The sequence below is a fragment of the Lathyrus oleraceus genome, chromosome 3 (genome assembly GCF_024323335.1).
Source record: "Lathyrus oleraceus cultivar Zhongwan6 chromosome 3, CAAS_Psat_ZW6_1.0, whole genome shotgun sequence".
NCBI classification, from domain to species: Eukaryota; Viridiplantae; Streptophyta; class Magnoliopsida; order Fabales; family Fabaceae; genus Lathyrus; species Lathyrus oleraceus.
In genome coordinates this window covers 214,173,836-214,192,055 of record NC_066581.1, presented here as the reverse complement: position 1 = coordinate 214,192,055, position 18,220 = coordinate 214,173,836, and positions in this window count along the sequence as shown.

The window sequence follows — 18,220 nt, the reverse complement described above, 5'->3', positions numbered from 1 at the left end:
ATATATATATATATATATATATATATATATATATATATATATATCATTCTAAGGCATAAGACTTGGACAATAATGAAAACTTAAAAGTGAAGCATTTTCTAAATTATTTAATTAAGATTGCTTTTACATGGTTTACTATCCTTACCCCACATTCCATATGTAATTGGATTCGGTTATAGTGAGTATTCCATGAACAGTTCTACATGGGCCACTCAAAGATTTGCATAAAAGAATTGGCCAGTGTAAAGTGAAAGTTCTTTGAGTCAATAGATGACGATCTTAATAGGTTTAGGCTACTGAAAGAAAGATGTTTTACCCAAGTTCCTGAACATGAGTTAGTCAAAATAGCTTCATGTGGGTTAGACCATTCCATCATGAAGAAGTTAGATACCCAATAATTGAGGGACATGTCCCAACTAGTTGATAGGGCCCGACAAGTCGAAAGGTTGAAGGCTTAAAAAGTTAGGCCAATTAAAAACCCTAGGAAAGAAAAAGTTGCCTATGTAAAAACAGAAGAAAGCGATCAAGAAATTTATATAGTTTTTGAATATGTTAAAGAGAATGAGGTTGATCTATAAGAGTTAAAGCCAGAGCCTCCATATGTCTGTAAGGTCTTAAGACCTTCGAACGTGAAAAATATGGTCGAACCAACTAAATATGAGAAATTTATTACAAACACTTACATGTTGCATGTAACTAAATATGATGAGATCTTTGATGTGTTGGTTTATGATGGTCAAATTATAGTTCCAAAAGATTTGAAAACGCCACCATTAGAAAAAAGAAAGAAAATAGGTTTTTGTAAATACCATAACTTTCTTGGTCATAAAACATCTCAATGTGTACTTTTAAGGGATCGGGTGCATAACGCTTCGAAGGATGGAAGGCTCAAATATGGTGATAATCCCAAAGCCATAATGCAAGTCGAATTAGATCCTGCACTGGCCAAAGATGCCAACTTTGTTGAGCCTCTAGAAGTTCTTATGGTTGAGGCTACTAAGGGCCTTAACAACAAAGTCAAGGAAGTAAGTGTGAAGGATTATGTTGAGAAGATGAAAGTGGTGTATCTTAAGGCTATGGAGGAATTGATAGAATTCTTGAATAGGTGCAAGGTCAAAGGCTAAAAACTTATGTTGTGTCCTATATGCAGTGTAGAGTTTGATAAGGATACTAGCAAAGACCTGGAGAAGGTCAGACCTCAACAACAAAGAAAGTTGGGTCAAGATAACAGAAAAACACAATTTGCTTTTGATAAGAGGGGACTGTATTTAAAGACATTCCAAATAGGACTTATATTCCACCTTCCAATGCAAATGTTGGTAAGTGGTTTCGACTTGCAAGATCGACTAACAATGATAAAAAGTAATTGAAGTTAGTTGAAATTGGTCTGAACTCATCGTACCATGAAATTCACAAGTTCCAAAGAAGAATTTATATACTTCCACAACCTACCTGGGAAACAAACCAATAACCAGAACCCAATGGGGGAGGAACTAAAGAAAGAAAAGGTCTCCTTTGAAGCTGCAAATAAAAGTAGCAAGTCCCATAAAATGCCAGAAGTACAGGTGGCAAAGAGGCATGTGAAGGAAATGTTTTCCTCCTTTTCCAGTAATGAGTAAGCTTAAGGGAAAATATGTCGTCTAAAATGAGGACGAAGACATGTTGACAAATAACTTTGATTCTAGTTTAGAGGATAAATTAGATATAATATGCAGTATGATTACGATTCTCCCTATAGAATATGATTCAGTCACTGAAGTGGCTAAAGAGGATAAAGATTTTGCTGTAGAGATGGCGAATCATTATCCTCTATGTTATTATGTTATGAACAACGGTTGTGTCGAAGAATAAAAGGAAATGTTTGAAAGGCCTTATGAAGGCATGAAACAACATTTGAAGTCTTTGTTTATATGGGCCAAAGTTGAAGAGACGGGAGTAAACAAAGTGCTAGTAGATGGAGGGGCATCAATAAATCTAACGTCACATTATTTATTAAAGAAAATTGTCAAATATGATACTGATATGAGACCTAACAATATGGTTCTATCGAATTATGAGGCCAAAATCAGTAAAGCTCTTGGCTCATTCAGGTTAACATTATTGCGGGCATAATCACAAGACCAACTTTGTTTGTGGTTATTACGACCAATGCAAATTAGAATTTGCTGCTTGGTCGAGAATGGATACATGGTGTAGGGACAATCCCTTCAACCCTTCACCAAAGGATCTCAATCTGGAGATCAAACAACATAATGGAGAATGTCGAAGCAGATCATAGTTGCTTCCTTACTGAAGTAAATCATATTAATAAGAAGAAATTTGATAAGCAATTGGAAAATATTTCATCTTGTTCTTCTGCTAGAACAACATTTGTTCCACGAGAAGATCTATTTTATTCAATAAAACTTTATCCCACACATGGATTTATGTAGGAAAGAGAAGTTACAGGAGATGGTCTTGCCGAAGGTACATGCTAGGACATCGAAGAGAATAATGATGTCTGAATCGAGCGTGCTTCCTTGAATTTTAGGCTATATGGGTGAAAATAGAATAAAGGCAACCTTAGAGGTTGAATCCCAACAAAAGATGGTTGTCAAAGCCATTGTAGTTAAAGTAAACAAAATAGAGGAAATTGGAAAACACAAAGTTCTAGATAGCCAGAGGTTTGACTGCATCTATGATAATGAGCCTTTAGGATTTGAAAAAGATCATTTGGCTTCAAAAAAGAAGATGCAAGCACATGATCCATTAGAATAAGTTGATTTAGGAGATGGAATGATCAGAAAGCCAACTTACGTCATTTCTAATAACGACTCAAACGTGAAGTCCCAAGTGATTGAAGTACTCAAGGAGTTCAATGATTTATTCTCCTGTGACTATGATGAGATACCTGGCTTAGTCAAGATTTAGTGGATTTAAAGTTGCCAATTCGTCCATACAAAAAGCCAGTGAAGCAGAAACCCAACAGATTTGTAGCAGAAGTCATGTCAAAGATCAAATAAGAAATATAGAGACTTCTAAAAAACAATTTCATCAGAACTAGAAGGCATGTCGAATGGTTAGATAATATTGTTCATGTTATTAAAAGAATGGACTCTTAAAGTCTGTATAGATTTCAGGGACTTAAATGTTGCAACTACAAAGGATGAGTATCTTATGTCAGTAGCATAAATGCTAGTCAATTCAGCAGCAAGCTTTGAGTACTTAAGGTTTCTAGATGGTTATTCTGGATATAACCAAATCTATATTGTAGAAGAAGATGTGTCGAAAACATAATTTTGATGTCTCGGGGCCTTAGGAACTTATGAATGGGTACTAATGTTGGTGCAACATACCAAAGAGCAATGAATGATATGTTTCATTATTACAACAAAACCTTTATGCCGGTTTATATTGATGACATAGTAATTAAATCATCGTCAAAATATGGTCACTTGGACCACCTTCGACAATCATTTGAAAGGATGAGAAAACATGGATAAAAAATGAATCCATTAAAATGTGCCTTTGGTGGTCATTCATGTGACTTCCTGGGCTTTGTAATCCATAAAAAAAGGCATTGAAATCAATCAAAACCAAACAAAGGTGATAGTCAGTACAAGTGCTCTAACAACTAAGAAGCAGTTGCAATTTGAAAAATCATCTTTCTCTGAAGATTTATTTCTAATATTAGTGGCAGAACGCAAGTTTTTTGCAAGACATAAATCTATGAAAATTTATATTTGTGCAAGAAGGAAGAAGTATTCATATGGGAATCGGAGCATCAGAAGGCCTTCGATGAAGTAAAAAGCTACCTGTTGAATCCTTATATCCTATTTCCTTTTACAAGACATAAATCTATGAAAATTTATATTTGTGCATCTGATGTAACAATAGGAAATATGTTAGCACAAGAGGATGATTATGGTGTCGAAAGAGCCCTTTATTACCTTATTCGAATGTTAAATGATGCAGAAACTAGATATAGTTCAATAGAAAAATTATGTATTTGTCGGTATTTAACTTGTACCAAGTTAAATTATTGTATAAAACCTACACATGTGTTTGTTTATTCTCATTTGGACATTATTAAACACATATTGTCCAAGCAAATTATGCACAACATAATTGGAAAAAGGCTTTACCCAAACTGAATATTCTCTTAATTATGCACCATTAAAATATGTGAAAGGCCAATTAGTGGTTGATTTTATTTTCAACCATGCAATGGTCGATATGGTACAAGTTTTTATTGGTTTAAAACCTTGGAAATTATACTTTGACGGTTATAGACATAAGAATGGAACTTGTATTGGAATTTTGATTATTTCCCTTAAAGAAACTCCAACTAAGTTCAAATTTAAAGTTATAGTTTATTGCTCCAATAACGAGGTTGAGTATGAAGTCTTAATTGCATGCCTCAAAAACCTATTAGACTAAGAGGAAAAAGCTGTCGAAATCAGAGGTGACTTAGAGTTAATTGTAAAGCAACCGAAAAAGAATACAAATGTATAAATGAGAATCTAATGTTATACTTTGTGAAGGCCAATTCATTGTTGATAAGGTATGATGAGGTTGACATTAAGCATGTCCCTCGAGTCAAAAACCAAGAAGCTAATGACCTAGCACAAAGAGACTTAGGATACAGAGTTTCCAAGGAGAAATTAATGGAGTTGATTGAAGTAAAAGAAAAGTTAACTCTAACTAATCCTTTCTCCTCAGAATTGTCAAAGACAAAACTAGTGAGAGTAAAAGGCCTGGATGGAATAAAAAAACTCTGAAAAATTTGAAATTGTTGGTGTAAGCCCTAGAGGCCAATACTTTCGGTACTTGTATCTAATTATTTATTAATAATAAAAGGCATTTTTCTTTATTATGTTTATTTAATAAAGTCCCTGGAATAGATAGTCCGTTTAATGTATCAAGTATGACTTAATCATGAGATCACATTAAACATAAGGACACTATTCTTAAAGTATCCGTAGTCAAGCTTTATTGTGAAGTGGGATAACATTAAAGCATGAAGACTATTATGTTTGTAGACTGATGATCACGTCTCATGGATCATGGATAAAGAGTTATCAAGTCTTAAACATAGATATGAATATTAAGAGTAATATTCATACTGGATTGACCCGCTATGAGAATACTATATAGAATGTTATGCAAAGTGTCATAAGTTATTCTCATGGTGATAATGGTGTATACCACTCTTCGACCTGAAACCACTATGGACCCTAGATGTAGAGTCGAGTGCTTTATTGCTGATCCAACGTTGTCCGTAACTGGATAACCATAAAGACAGTTGATGGGTACTCCACGAAGCATGCTAAGGGACATGAGTGACCTAGATGGAATTTTCCCATCCTGCGTAACAGGATAAATGTCTATGGGCCCAATATTGAACTGGACAAGGATGACACGGTCTATGCCTTGTGTTCAATATAGACATAAGGGCAAAAGGGTAATTATACACATAATTATTATCACAGAAGGATTTGTCAGATCACATGACATTTTCGTGTCTTGGGTAGCAATGATGTGTTGCTAGATACCGCTCGCTGTTTATTATGTTAAATGCGTGATTTAATATAATTGTCAACGTCGCGAAAACCTACAGGGTCACACACAAAGGACGGATTAATGAGAAATAGAGTAACTAAGGAACACCGTAAGGTACGGTGCACTTAAGTGGAATACGAAATATGGTAAGGTACCACACGCTTAAGTGATTTTGGGCATATTATAAGATATGGGCCAAAATACACTTAAGTGGGCTTTTTAGCTTGAAGCCCACACAAGTGGTTCTATAAAGAGAACCCTTGGGTAGAAGCATTGTCACTCTTGCATTCTGTTTCTCTCTCTCTCTCAATCAAAGCCTTCATTCATAGCAGCTAGCACTGAGATTGAAGGAATTTGTTCGTGTGGACTGAGTAGAGACGTTGTCATCGTTCAACGTTCGTGATCGCCACAAGAGGTAACGATTCTATCACTGATCATGCCCATTCGTAAGGATCACTAAATGGATAAATTTTTAAATTCCGCTGTGCCTTGGATGGCAATTCTCCTTCAGTGGTATCAGAGCCACTTATGAAACCATGAATCTGATAACTGTTTATTTTTCTGTATTAATACGATTAAAACAGAATGAATCAAAGATTAAATTGAGATTGATCAAATTATATATATGATATAAGTAATCCTGATGCAAAATACATTATATATGATATGGTGTTCTTGTTTCGTTCATTCAAACACTCAATGGTTGTTTTCCTTTGAGCGATCAATGGTCGTTTGCTTCTTGATCTGACATTAGTACGGTGAAGCAATGACGTGTTGATCAATCATACTGAATCAACAATCGAGATGTGTTTGACGGTCTGAAATTGGTGCATCAGGGTTAGTGACGGCACAAGGGTTGTGTTGTCAGAGAGTTATGCGATTGGGGTTGTGACTGCACAAGAGTTGTGCTTTCTAACAAATTTTCGTACAGTGTTAACCGGTTAACGCATATGGTTAACCGGTTAACGCAAGACGGAATACTGTTTTCTAAAAGATTTTCAAACAGTGTTAACCGGTTAACGTATATGGTTAACCGGTTAACGCGAAACGGAATACAGCTTTCTAACAGTTTTTCAACAGTGTTAACCGGTTAACGTATTTGGTTAACCGGTTAACGCAAAACAGAATACAAATTATGAACAAATTTTCAAACAGTGTTAACCGGTTAACGCATATGGTTAACCAGTTAACGCAAGGCAAAATTCACCCGTTCGGCTAACTCTGTGTAATGTGATCGGTCGTCGAGATTTAATTTGGTTTTAATTAATTAAAAGAATTAATAATAATAATAATGTGTTTATTATTGTCTTGTGGTGATCGGTTATGGCCTTAGTTTTCCTTTATTTTGTTTTGGGTTTTAAAATACGACCTGCGTGTCGTGCCTCTCTTTTAATCTCTCAATGTAACTTCTTTTCTCATCTCACTCCCTCGTATGTAAAACGAGTTTCTTTATGTAATGTAATGTTATGAAGAAAGCAAAGAAGTCAATGCCAAAGGAGGACAACCTTGAAGATCTTGCTTGGAGAAGCTTAGATCGTTATTAGGTTAGCTTAGGTTCTCTCATTGGCTTGGGAGAACAATTGCGCTAGGGGCCATAACTGTTTCATTATATATGTATGTTGATGCATGTGTATGTATGTTGATGCATGTGAGAGACGATTTATATGATAAATAAGCCGGTGAGATCAGAATAATTGCAAATTCCTTCAAATTAAATATTAAGTTTATGCTTTCCAAGTTTTAACACTCATCAAGACTAGTATCGAATAATGTAGGTTTCGCCTACGCGAGGTGCATGTTCTATATTAGTAAGGTGCGATGGGATAATTGTAATATCCAATTGTTAAAACAATGGGTCAAACTTGACTAAGCAAATTATAATAAGATTATATATGTTTAGAAGCAAGAGTTGGGAATTATCCATGTGATGGATTGGAATAAGGAGTTATTCACCCAACTAAAATATTCGAGAGTTGTATTAGATACAATTGGAAGGAGTTCCTACCTAAATAACCTAGTTTTGTGTAATCCGCCTACGCGGACTTAGAACGAAGTGAAATATGGATCTCGATCCACTAGAAAATCTTCCAACGGGATTTTCTGAATCAAATGATGAGGGTCATTTGTTTTGAGTAAAATAGTGGGAGCATATTTAATTAAAGGTCTAATTAAATATGTCAATGGTACTTATATTTTCATTAATTCTTATGTAGATTACCATGACAACAAACACCTCTAACAACATCTTGCGATCAATCCTTGACAAAGAAAAACTGTCTGGGACAAATTTTCTGGATTGGCACCGAAACCTGAGGATTATCCTCAAACATGATACAAAGTTGTATGTCTTGGAGAAACCTGTTCCTGAAGAGGAACCTCCTAGTTCTGCACCTAAGGCAGAAAGAGATTCTTATAAGAAGCATGTCGATGATGCCAATGAAACTGCTTGTCTCATGCTAGCTACCATGAACTCAGAATTGCAAAAGCAACATGAGAACATGGCAGCGTTTGATATGATCGAACACCTGAAGATGCTCTATCAAGAGCAAGCGAGGCATGAGAGGTTTGAAGTTTCAAAAGCCCTTTTTCAAGGCAAGTTAGCTGAGGGAGCCCCTGTAGGTCCCCATGTGCTCAAGATGATTGGGTATATGGAAAACCTTGAGAGATTAGGTTTTCCCCTCGGAAAGGAACTTGCGACTGATTTGATCTTGCAATCGTTTCCAGATAGATTCAGTCAATTTATCCTAAATTTCAATATGAATGATATGGACAAATCTCTTCCTGAACTGCTCGCCATGTTAAGAACTGCTGAGCAGAATCTGAAGTCAAAAGGGAAGTCCATTCTGATGATCGGAAATGGAAAGAGACAGAACAAAAGGCCCACCAAGCAGGGTGATAAACGGAAATGCAAGGAAGTTGCCAAACCCAAACCCACAGTTGCTGCTTTAAAGCCTAGTGGAGGCATATCAAAAGAAGGCACCTGCTTCCATTGCGGTAAGACCGGACACTGGAAGAGAAACTGCCCAAAGTACCTGGAAGATAAGAAGAATGGAGTAGAGACTTCAACTTCAGGTATTTTTGTTATTGAAATTATTTATCTACTTCTGCATCATGGGTATTAGATACTGGATTCAGTTCTCACATTTGTACAAATGTGAAGGGACTAAAAAGGAGTAGAGATTTGGAAAAAGGTGAAGTCGACCTACGAGTTGGCAATGGAGCAAAGGTTGCTGCTTTAGCCGTAGGAACTTATGTATTGACTTTACCTAGTGGTTTAATAATTCAGTTAGAGAACTGTTATTATGTACCTGCAATTAGCAGGAATATAATTTTTGTTTCTTGTTTGGACAAGTTTGGTTTTTCATTTATAATAAAGAACAATTGTTGCTCAATTTATTTGAATGATATATTCTATGCTACTGCACAAATGAACAATGGATTATACGTCCTTGATCTTGAAATGCCTATTTATAACATTAAAACTAAAAGGATGAAACCTAATGAGTTAAATCCAACTTACCTTTGGCATTGTCGATTAGGCCACATAAATGAGAAGCGCATTTCCAAACTCCATAAAGATGGACTCTTGGACTCTTTTGATTATGAATCATATGAGACATGCATATCTTGTTTAATTGGAAAGATGACAAAGTCTCCATTCACAGGAAAAGGTGAAAGAGCTAATGATCTTTTGGCCCTCATACATACTGATGTATGTGGACCACTTAACATACCAGCCAGAGGAGGTTTTCAGTACTTCATCACATTCACTGATGATTTCAGTAGATATGGTTATGTGTATTTAATGAAACACAAATCAGAGTCCTTTGAAAAGTTCAAGGAATTCAAGAATTAAGTACAAAACCAACTAGGTAAGAATATTAAAACTCTTCGATCAGATCGAGGTGGTGAGTATTTAAGCCTAGAGTTTGATGACCATCTGAAAGAATGTGGGATCCTATCCCAACTCACTCCTCCTGGAACACCTCAATGGAATGGTGTATCTGCGAGAAGAAATCGAACCCTGTTAGACATGGTCCGATCCATGATGAGTCACGCCGATCTTCCAAACTCCTTTTGGGGACATGCATTATTGACAGCAGCTCACACACTTAACCGTGTTCCATCCAAAAAGGTTGAGAAGACACCATATGAGATATGGAATGGTAAGAAACCACATATGTCTTACATGAAGATTTGGGGTTGCGAAGTTTATGTGAAACGACAAATTTCAACTAAGCTTGAGCCCAAATCTGACAAATTCTTATTTGTGGGATATCCTAAAGAAACAAGAGGGTATTACTTCTACAATCCTTCTGAGGGCAAAGTGTTTGTCGCTCGAACTAGAGTTTTCCTAGAAAAGGATTTTATTTCCAAAGGAATCAGTGGGAGGAAAGTAGAGCTTGAAGAAATTCAAGAATCACAAAGCATCGATACACCTATGGAGGAATTAGAGCAGGAAACACAAGTGGTTGTGGAAGAGAAACCTGCTCAAGTAGAACAAGACCAACGTAGGTCAAGCAAGATACGTCACCTACCTGAGAGATATGGATATCTCATAACAGATCAAGGTGATGTATTACTCATGGATCAAGATGAGCCTGTGACCTACCAAGAGGCCATAATTGGTCCCGAGTCTGAGAAGTGGCTAGAAGCCATGAAATCTGAAATGGATTCCATGTACACAAACCAAGTTTGGACCTTGGTAGAGCCTCCTGTAGGAGTTAACCCTATAGGATGCAAGTGGGTCTTCAAAAAGAAGACTGACATGGATGGTAAGGTACATACCTATAAGGCAAGACTGGTTGCAAAAGGATATAAACAAATTCATGGGGTTGACTATGATGAAACCTTTTCACCAGTTGCAATGCTTAAATCTGTTCGGATTTTACTTACTATCGCTGCATATCATGATTATGAAATATGGCAGATGGATGTCAAAACTGCTTTCCTTAATGGGAATCTTCTTGAGGATGTGTACATGACACAACCTGAAGGATTTGACATACCAGAAGAAGCCCAAAAGATATGTAAGTTACAAAGGTCAATCTATGGATTGAAGCAAGCTTCCAGAAGCTGGAATCTTCGTTTTGATGAAATAGTAAGACAATATGGATTCATCAAGAACGAAGATGAGCCTTGTGTCTATAAGAAGGTTAGTGAGAGCATGATCGTGTTCCTGGTATTATATGTAGATGACATATTACTCATTGGAAACGATGTCCCTACCCTGCAATAAGTAAAGTCTTGGTTGGGAAAATGCTTTTCTATGAAGGACCTAGGTGAAGCAGCCTATATATTAGGAATCAGAATCTATAGAGATAGATCACAAAAACTGCTTGGCCTAAGTCAGAGTACGTACATAGACAAAGTGCTGAGACGCTTTAACATGCATGATTCCAAGAAAGGATTCATACCTATGCAACATGGCCTGTGTCTATCAAAAACACAATCCCCTTCAAATAAGGAAGAAAGGGATCGCATGAATAAGATTCCATATGCATCTGCAATAGGATCTATCATGTATGCCATGTTATGTACTCGACCATATGTCTCGTATGCTTTAAGTGCAACGAGTAGGTACCAATCTGATCCTGGTGATGCCCATTGGGTAGCTGTCAAGAATATCCTTAAGTACTTGAGAAGGACTAAGGACTCATTATTGATATATGGAGGTCAGGAAGAGTTGGTTGTAATTGGATACACTGATGCCAGCTTCCAGACAGATAAGGATGACTTTAGATCATAATTTGGTTATGTGTTTTGCTTAAACGGTGGCGCTGTGAGCTAGAAAAGTTCAAAGCAAGATACAGTTGCTGATTCTACAACCGAGGCCGAGTATATTGTTGCCTCAAGTGCAGCAAAGGAAGCTGTTTGGATCAAAAAGTTCATTACTGAACTTGACATAGTTCCTAGCATTGTGGATCCCATTGGTCTCTATTGTGATAACAATGGTGCTATCGCACAAGCTAAGGAGCCTAGATCTCACCAACGATCCAAACACATACTTAGGCGCTATCACCTCATTCGAGAGATAATAGATAGAGGAGATGTGAAAATATGTAGAGTACCTACACTTGACAATATTGCTGACCCACTGATAAAGCCTCTTGCGCAGCAGAAGCATGATGGCCATACTAGATCTATGGGCATTAGGGATATGCCTGATTGGCTCTAGTGCTAGTGGGAGATTGTTGGTGTAAGCCCTAGAGGCAAATACTTTTGGTACTTGTATCGAATTATTTATTAATAATGAAAGGCATTTTTCTTTATTATGTTTGTTTAATAAAGTCCCTGGAATAGATAGTCCGTTTAATGTATCAAGTATGACTTAATCATGAGATCACATTAAACATAAGGACACTATTCTTAAAGTATCCGTAGTGAAGTGGGATAACATTAAAGCATGAAGACTATTATGTTTGTAGACTCATGATCACGTCTCATGGATCATGGATAAAGAGTTATCAAGTCTTAAACATAGGTATGAATATTAAGAGTAATATTCATACTGGATTGACCCGCTATGAGAATACTATATAGAATGTTATGCAAAGTGTCATAAGTTATTCTCATGGTGATAATGGTGTATACCACTCTTCGACCTGAAACCACTATGGACCCTAGATGTAGAGTCGAGTGCTTTATTGCTGATCCAACATTGTCCGTAACTGGATAACCATAAAGACAGTTGATGGGTACTCCACGAAGCATGCTAAGGGACACGAGTGACCTAGATGGAATTTGCCCATCCTGCGTAACAGGATAAATGTCTATGGGCCCAATATTGAACTGGACAAGGATGACACGGTCTATGCCTTGTGTTCAATATAGACATAAGGGCAAAAGGGTAATTATACACATAGTTATTATCACAAAAGGATTTGTCAGATCACATGACATTTTCGTGTCTTGGGTAGCAGTGATGTGTTGCTAGATACCGCTCACTATTTATTATGTTAAATGCGTGATTTAATATAATTGCCAACGTCGCGAAAACCTACAGGGTCACACACAAAGGACGGATTAATGAGAAATAGAGTAACTAAGGAACACCGTAAGGTACGGTGCACTTAAGTGGAATACGAAATATGGTAAGGTACCACACGCTTAAGTGATTTTGGGCATATTATAAGATATGGGCCAAAATACACTTAAGTGGGCTTTTTAGCTTGAAGCCCACACAAGTGGTTCTATAAATAGAACCCTTGGGTAGAAGCATTGTCACTCTTGCATTCCGTTTCTCTCTCTCTCAATCAAAGCCTTCATTCGTAGCAGCTACACTGAGATTGAAGGAATCTGTTCGGGTGGACTGAGTAGAGACGTTGTCATCGTTCAACGTTCGTGATCGCCACAAGAGGTAACGATTCTATCACTAATCATGCCCGTTCGTAAGGATCACTAAATGGAGAAATTTTTAAATTCCGCTGCGCCTTGGATGGCAATTCTCCTTAAATTTTTTCCATTGACAATTTGTCAAACAATGATTGGTAAAAATCAATTCTTGAATTCTTATAAACCCAATAGGAACGGCTGATCAAAAGGTCAAGTATAAGGCATTAAACTTTGTGATCATGGGAAACGGACTATTTAAAAACACTCTTGAAGTAATCTTTTTGAAATGCATTAGTAAGAGTAAGGCTTATTTGGAAATCTTTGATGCTCACAGTGGATCATGTGGTGCTCATCAAGTAGGTCACAAGATGAAGTGGATCTTATTTCGAAAAGGTTTATATTGTTCTACTATGTAAAGAGATTGTATTGAGTTTGTGAAAGGTTGCCAAGACTAAGGGTGTCAATGGGCTAATTTGGATTGGGTTTGGTCAAAACCAATACCCAATCCATATAGGACACTCTAGTTTGGGTGACGTGAAATAACCACCCGTTACACCAATTGGCCGATTTGGAAAAACCCACTAATTTTCAGGTTGGGTTAGGAAGTGGGTTGCCTAAATAATTTTTCTTTTTTATTAATATTAAATGACTAAATGATGAGTCATCATGTTTTTTCATAAAATTATTCAAATTTTTATCTTAACAAAATTAGATAACCTATTTTTTCTATATTTTAGTATCATAAAATAATAAATTATAACATCATATAATAAAAACTATCATAAAATACTAGCAACAAACTAACTTTGGATGACATAAAATCGCCTTAGCATCAAAATAACCAAACAGTGAAATATCCAAAATTAGTTAAAGTCATGATTCACTAAAATAGTAAATGTTCAAGAGACTAAAATTGCAACAATTAAATTAATATTAATCAAAATCATTTAAATTGTAATTGTAATAATTTAAATTATAATTATTCAAAGTCACATCATTTGTAGGTTTGGAATTCCTGAAACCTTAACCACTGGCCAGTGATTCGTTTTCATTAGTTGAGAGATGGTTGAGTTCGCTTCAGATTCAGGAATCAAACTGCTGACTTCTACCGTTTATTATGCTCAAGAAAATGGTCAAGTCAAAGCCGACAACAATATCATAATAGGTCTAATTAAGAGACATATGAGTCAAAAGCCAAAAAATTGGTATAAGACTTTGGACCAACACTTTAGGCTTGTTGAACGTCTCATATAAATGTAAATAATTCTACTCCTTTCCAACTGACATTTGGTCATGATGTAGTATTGCCTATTAAGATTTACTTGCATTCACTTAGAATCCACAGGCAAGTCGAACTTTCATTTAACCATTATTGAAATATAATGCTAGATGAGTTGGTTGATTTAGATGAAGGGATGAGGTTAGTTGCTCTGAACATTCCTATAAGACAAAAAGAATGAATAGTTAAGACTAACAAAAAAATTGAAGTCCAGGGTTTTTACAGTTAGTGACTATGTCTGGAATGTCATTTTACCTATGGATTGAAAGGACAAAACTTTGGGAAAATGGTCACCAAACTGGGAAGGTTTGTTTCAAATTAGCCATACATTTCAAATAATGCCTATGAAGTCAAAGAGGTGGGTCCTGAAGGTCTAATCCTAAGGATAAATGGAAAGTACTTAAAGCAGCACAAGCATATGGTTCAAGAAGTTCGAATAACATAAGAATGATTCATAATGGAATATAGTGCTAAAATGGCATACAATAAAATTTAGAGATGCCAATGGCAAGCAGTTATTGATACAGCGAAAGTAAATAAAATAAAGTTGAACATTCAAAATGGGAAATCAATTTTCATTTTCTCAAATAAAATATTGGAAAGTTGAAGCTTTTTATTATTCATGGAATCCTACGTCTTCAGTCTGTCAACCTCTTTCCTCATTGCACAAGCTTTTTCAGCATGACGGATACCAATCTTGGCTTCCTCAACCATTTTTTTCTCAACAGAAGCCAATTGAGAAGCTTTAATATCAATTTTCTCCTTTTTTGACGCTTCCGTTATTTTGTTGTAGCGCATACATTTATTGCCCCCACCTTAGAATGTTGGCATCACAAGTGACCATTTGATACTTGTCCTTTTTATATTTTGTTTCTCACTCTTTTATTTGACTTTGAGATTGAGTGACTAAGTCCCATTCCTGAGACATAACATTGATTTGTCGTTCTAGTCTCTTAGAAGATTCTTTTTAAGCTTGACATTCTAAGCGATATGCTTAAGAAATGGCTCATAATCAAGAATAAAGATGACAATAAAGTCAGATGCCTATGAATTGTTCAATTGTGCCAACAATCCCTTAATCTCATAGAGGGCATCATGATTATATTTTATGGTCTGAATTAGGTCCATGTCAAAAAAAATCTTTCAACTGTTGGATTAACTCGGCGAAGAAATCACCAGAAGGTTCACTGCATGGAATAGGCGAAGAGATGGGGGATTTCTCTACCAGATTCTCTTGGCTACACATGAGGATCTTAAAAGCTTCGACATGATTCTTCTCCCTGATATCCTCTAGTCCTTCTTTATTAAGAGTGGTGCTGAAGGTGTTAAAGGAATAATTCGAATGTAGGCTTTTACTAGCTATTGGTGAGGGCGTTGGAGCAGAAGATTTTGGGTTTCTTTCCTCCACTGCCACAACAAGGTGAGGTTAGGCAAGGCCTTTAATCCAAATGTCGTGGATCTATCTTTCGTCCTCAAGAGAAAAGTCTATGAATGCCATCCTGAACCAGTCTAGCCCATAGTTTCTACTGATAAAAGGTTTCATAGTCAAATGATTTGCAATTGTAGAGCATGAAGAAGTATTTCTCGAAGACTTCTTTTGATGGAGAGTTGTCGTCATCAGGCGTGAACATGGCAAGCCTTAGGGATTTGACTATCCTCTCTAAATTTGATAAAATGTTAGCACTGATGAAGGGTCCGAAGGTGGCCTTAAGCCACAATTGCAAGATCCAGATGGGCCCAGAAACCATAAATGTTTCTTCATGATCTTCACATGCCTTGATTTCACGAGTGGCAGTCCCCAAGGATTCATACAGGTTACGCAAGATTAATTTGATCAAGAAAATATTTCTCTTCTCATGAAGTTGAGTGTCCAGAGGAATAAACATCTTGGCTACTTGAAGAGAAATAGAATTAAAAAAAGTGAGATAGCAAAAGGGTAAGAAGCCTATATGTTTTTGTGCGCTTATGTTGTTGTTAGATGCATGATGGTATTTGATAAAAGAACTAAAACTAGCGTGTGAGAAGGTGAAGTTAGGTTTAGTTTTGTTTTTCATAGTGGGTTCGTAGGTTTCCCCAGTTGGTCGAAGGCCAATAATTATTTCTTTGTCAAATAGTGTAGGGGTAACCATTTCGCATGGAAGATGAAACATGTTGGTCAAAGTTTCCCAAAAAATAAATAGCAACGACCAACATGTGAGGGTTATACTTATGACCAACTCTTGAGAGTTGTATCAAATCAAAGATACCTTGGTCTTTCCATATTCTTTCCTTTTTCTATTGAACCCTATCCAACCAGCTGATGTAGGAAGCATTGTTGGTTGATGGTGATGAATGGAATACACTGTTTTTCATGAAACTAAAATCAAAAGGTTCATCTTTAAACACAATGGGTTTAAATGATCAGAAGCAAGGGGAAAAATCTCTAAGTTATTTGGTTTCTTATTTAGCCTGGGTAGAGGACCCATGAAGGCATGAACGATACCTGAAATGGAGTAAGGGATTAGTACATGAGAAAACCAGACACCAGCTTTCGCTTCTTGCATTGGAGGTTTTGGGACGTAAGTGTGACCAACTTTGGAAATAGGATCATTGAGTTTGGCAGCAGAAGGAACCTATGGTTGACATTTAGTGAGGGAACTGGAAGCCATTTTGTTTTCTTTGGAGAATTGGGAAAAATGGAAAATGATATAGTGAAGGTTTTTTTATAATGGGGAAAATGTTTTAGAGTCTCCATTTAATTGGAACAAGTGGCGCTAGATTTTCTAATTTAAAAAATCAATTAAGTAATTTTTATTATGAAATTGATTTTGTTTCCCAAGATACCTTCAAAAGTTGAGTAATGATGCCTGAGTGCACCCATGTACACTGATGTGACGGTTTGGTGAAAAATGGTCGTGTTGACCATGACGTAAGCAGACTACCTTGAACAGTATCAAAACTGTTACTAAAAACACCACCTTTCTTACGTCTTTTTTATATGATCAAAAGTTGCATCAGGGGGAGGGAGCATTTGTCAACCTGTGATTTTCGACATTGTATTGAGTCTGGGGTTAGAAGAGTCTCAGGAACAGATCAACAAGATTATGTTCACTCTCTCTTCAAAACATGTCCAGAATCCCGAGAAGGTCTGCACAAGTTAGCACTTCGACAAGTGTCGAGTTCGACATGCCCATTAGATATTGAGGACTTGGTCTGTTTTTAAGTCTAGAAGTCCAGCCAAACTAAGGATGTTTTGATACCACTATGGGATTCAAACGGAGATTCTCGATAGAGGCGGTTGATATATTTAAAGGTAGTTATCAATGCAAGTGATGGTTTGCGGCAATTCAAACGTGGAAGATGTGTGGAAGCCATGCAGAGGCCAGTAGTAACCCACATACTTGTAAACATGTTGAGTGTTGAGAAAGTAACCTTTTATTGACAATTACTTTTACTTGTATATAATTCGAATTTCTATTGTGACAAGGGTCGCAAATTTTTATTAAGTTCTCTATAGATTTCAATATCCAATTCACAGCGATTCAGCGAGAAATGTATGATTATGCGTACCATTTTACATTAATGCAAACACTTTAATTCTAGTTTATTTCATTATTATTTTTTCTTTAATTTCAATTTTATTGTTTTTCATTCTAAATCTTCATATTCTTATACACATTTAAATTTTTCTTCACATTGTTCTTGAGTTCTCACGAATTCAGACAAAACCAACTTTTCAAACACACCGATTTTACTCAAAATATTCATGCACAAATGTCCTCGAGATTTTTCGAGTTGAATCTCTTAAGTGAATCGAATTTGTGATTGTTTACCAAAAATACAAGCAAAACGTATAACACTCTTCGATCTGAAACCACTGTAGACCTTATATGTGGTGTCGAGTACTTTATTCTCGTTCCAATGTTTTACGTAACAAGATGACTATAAAGACGGTTGATGGGAAATCCACAAATCATGTTAAGGATCCGATATTGAAATGGATAAGGAGGGAATAATGTATGTGTAATAAGGTAAATATCTAAGAGCTCAATATTGAAATGGATAAGGAGGGCACAATCTATGTCT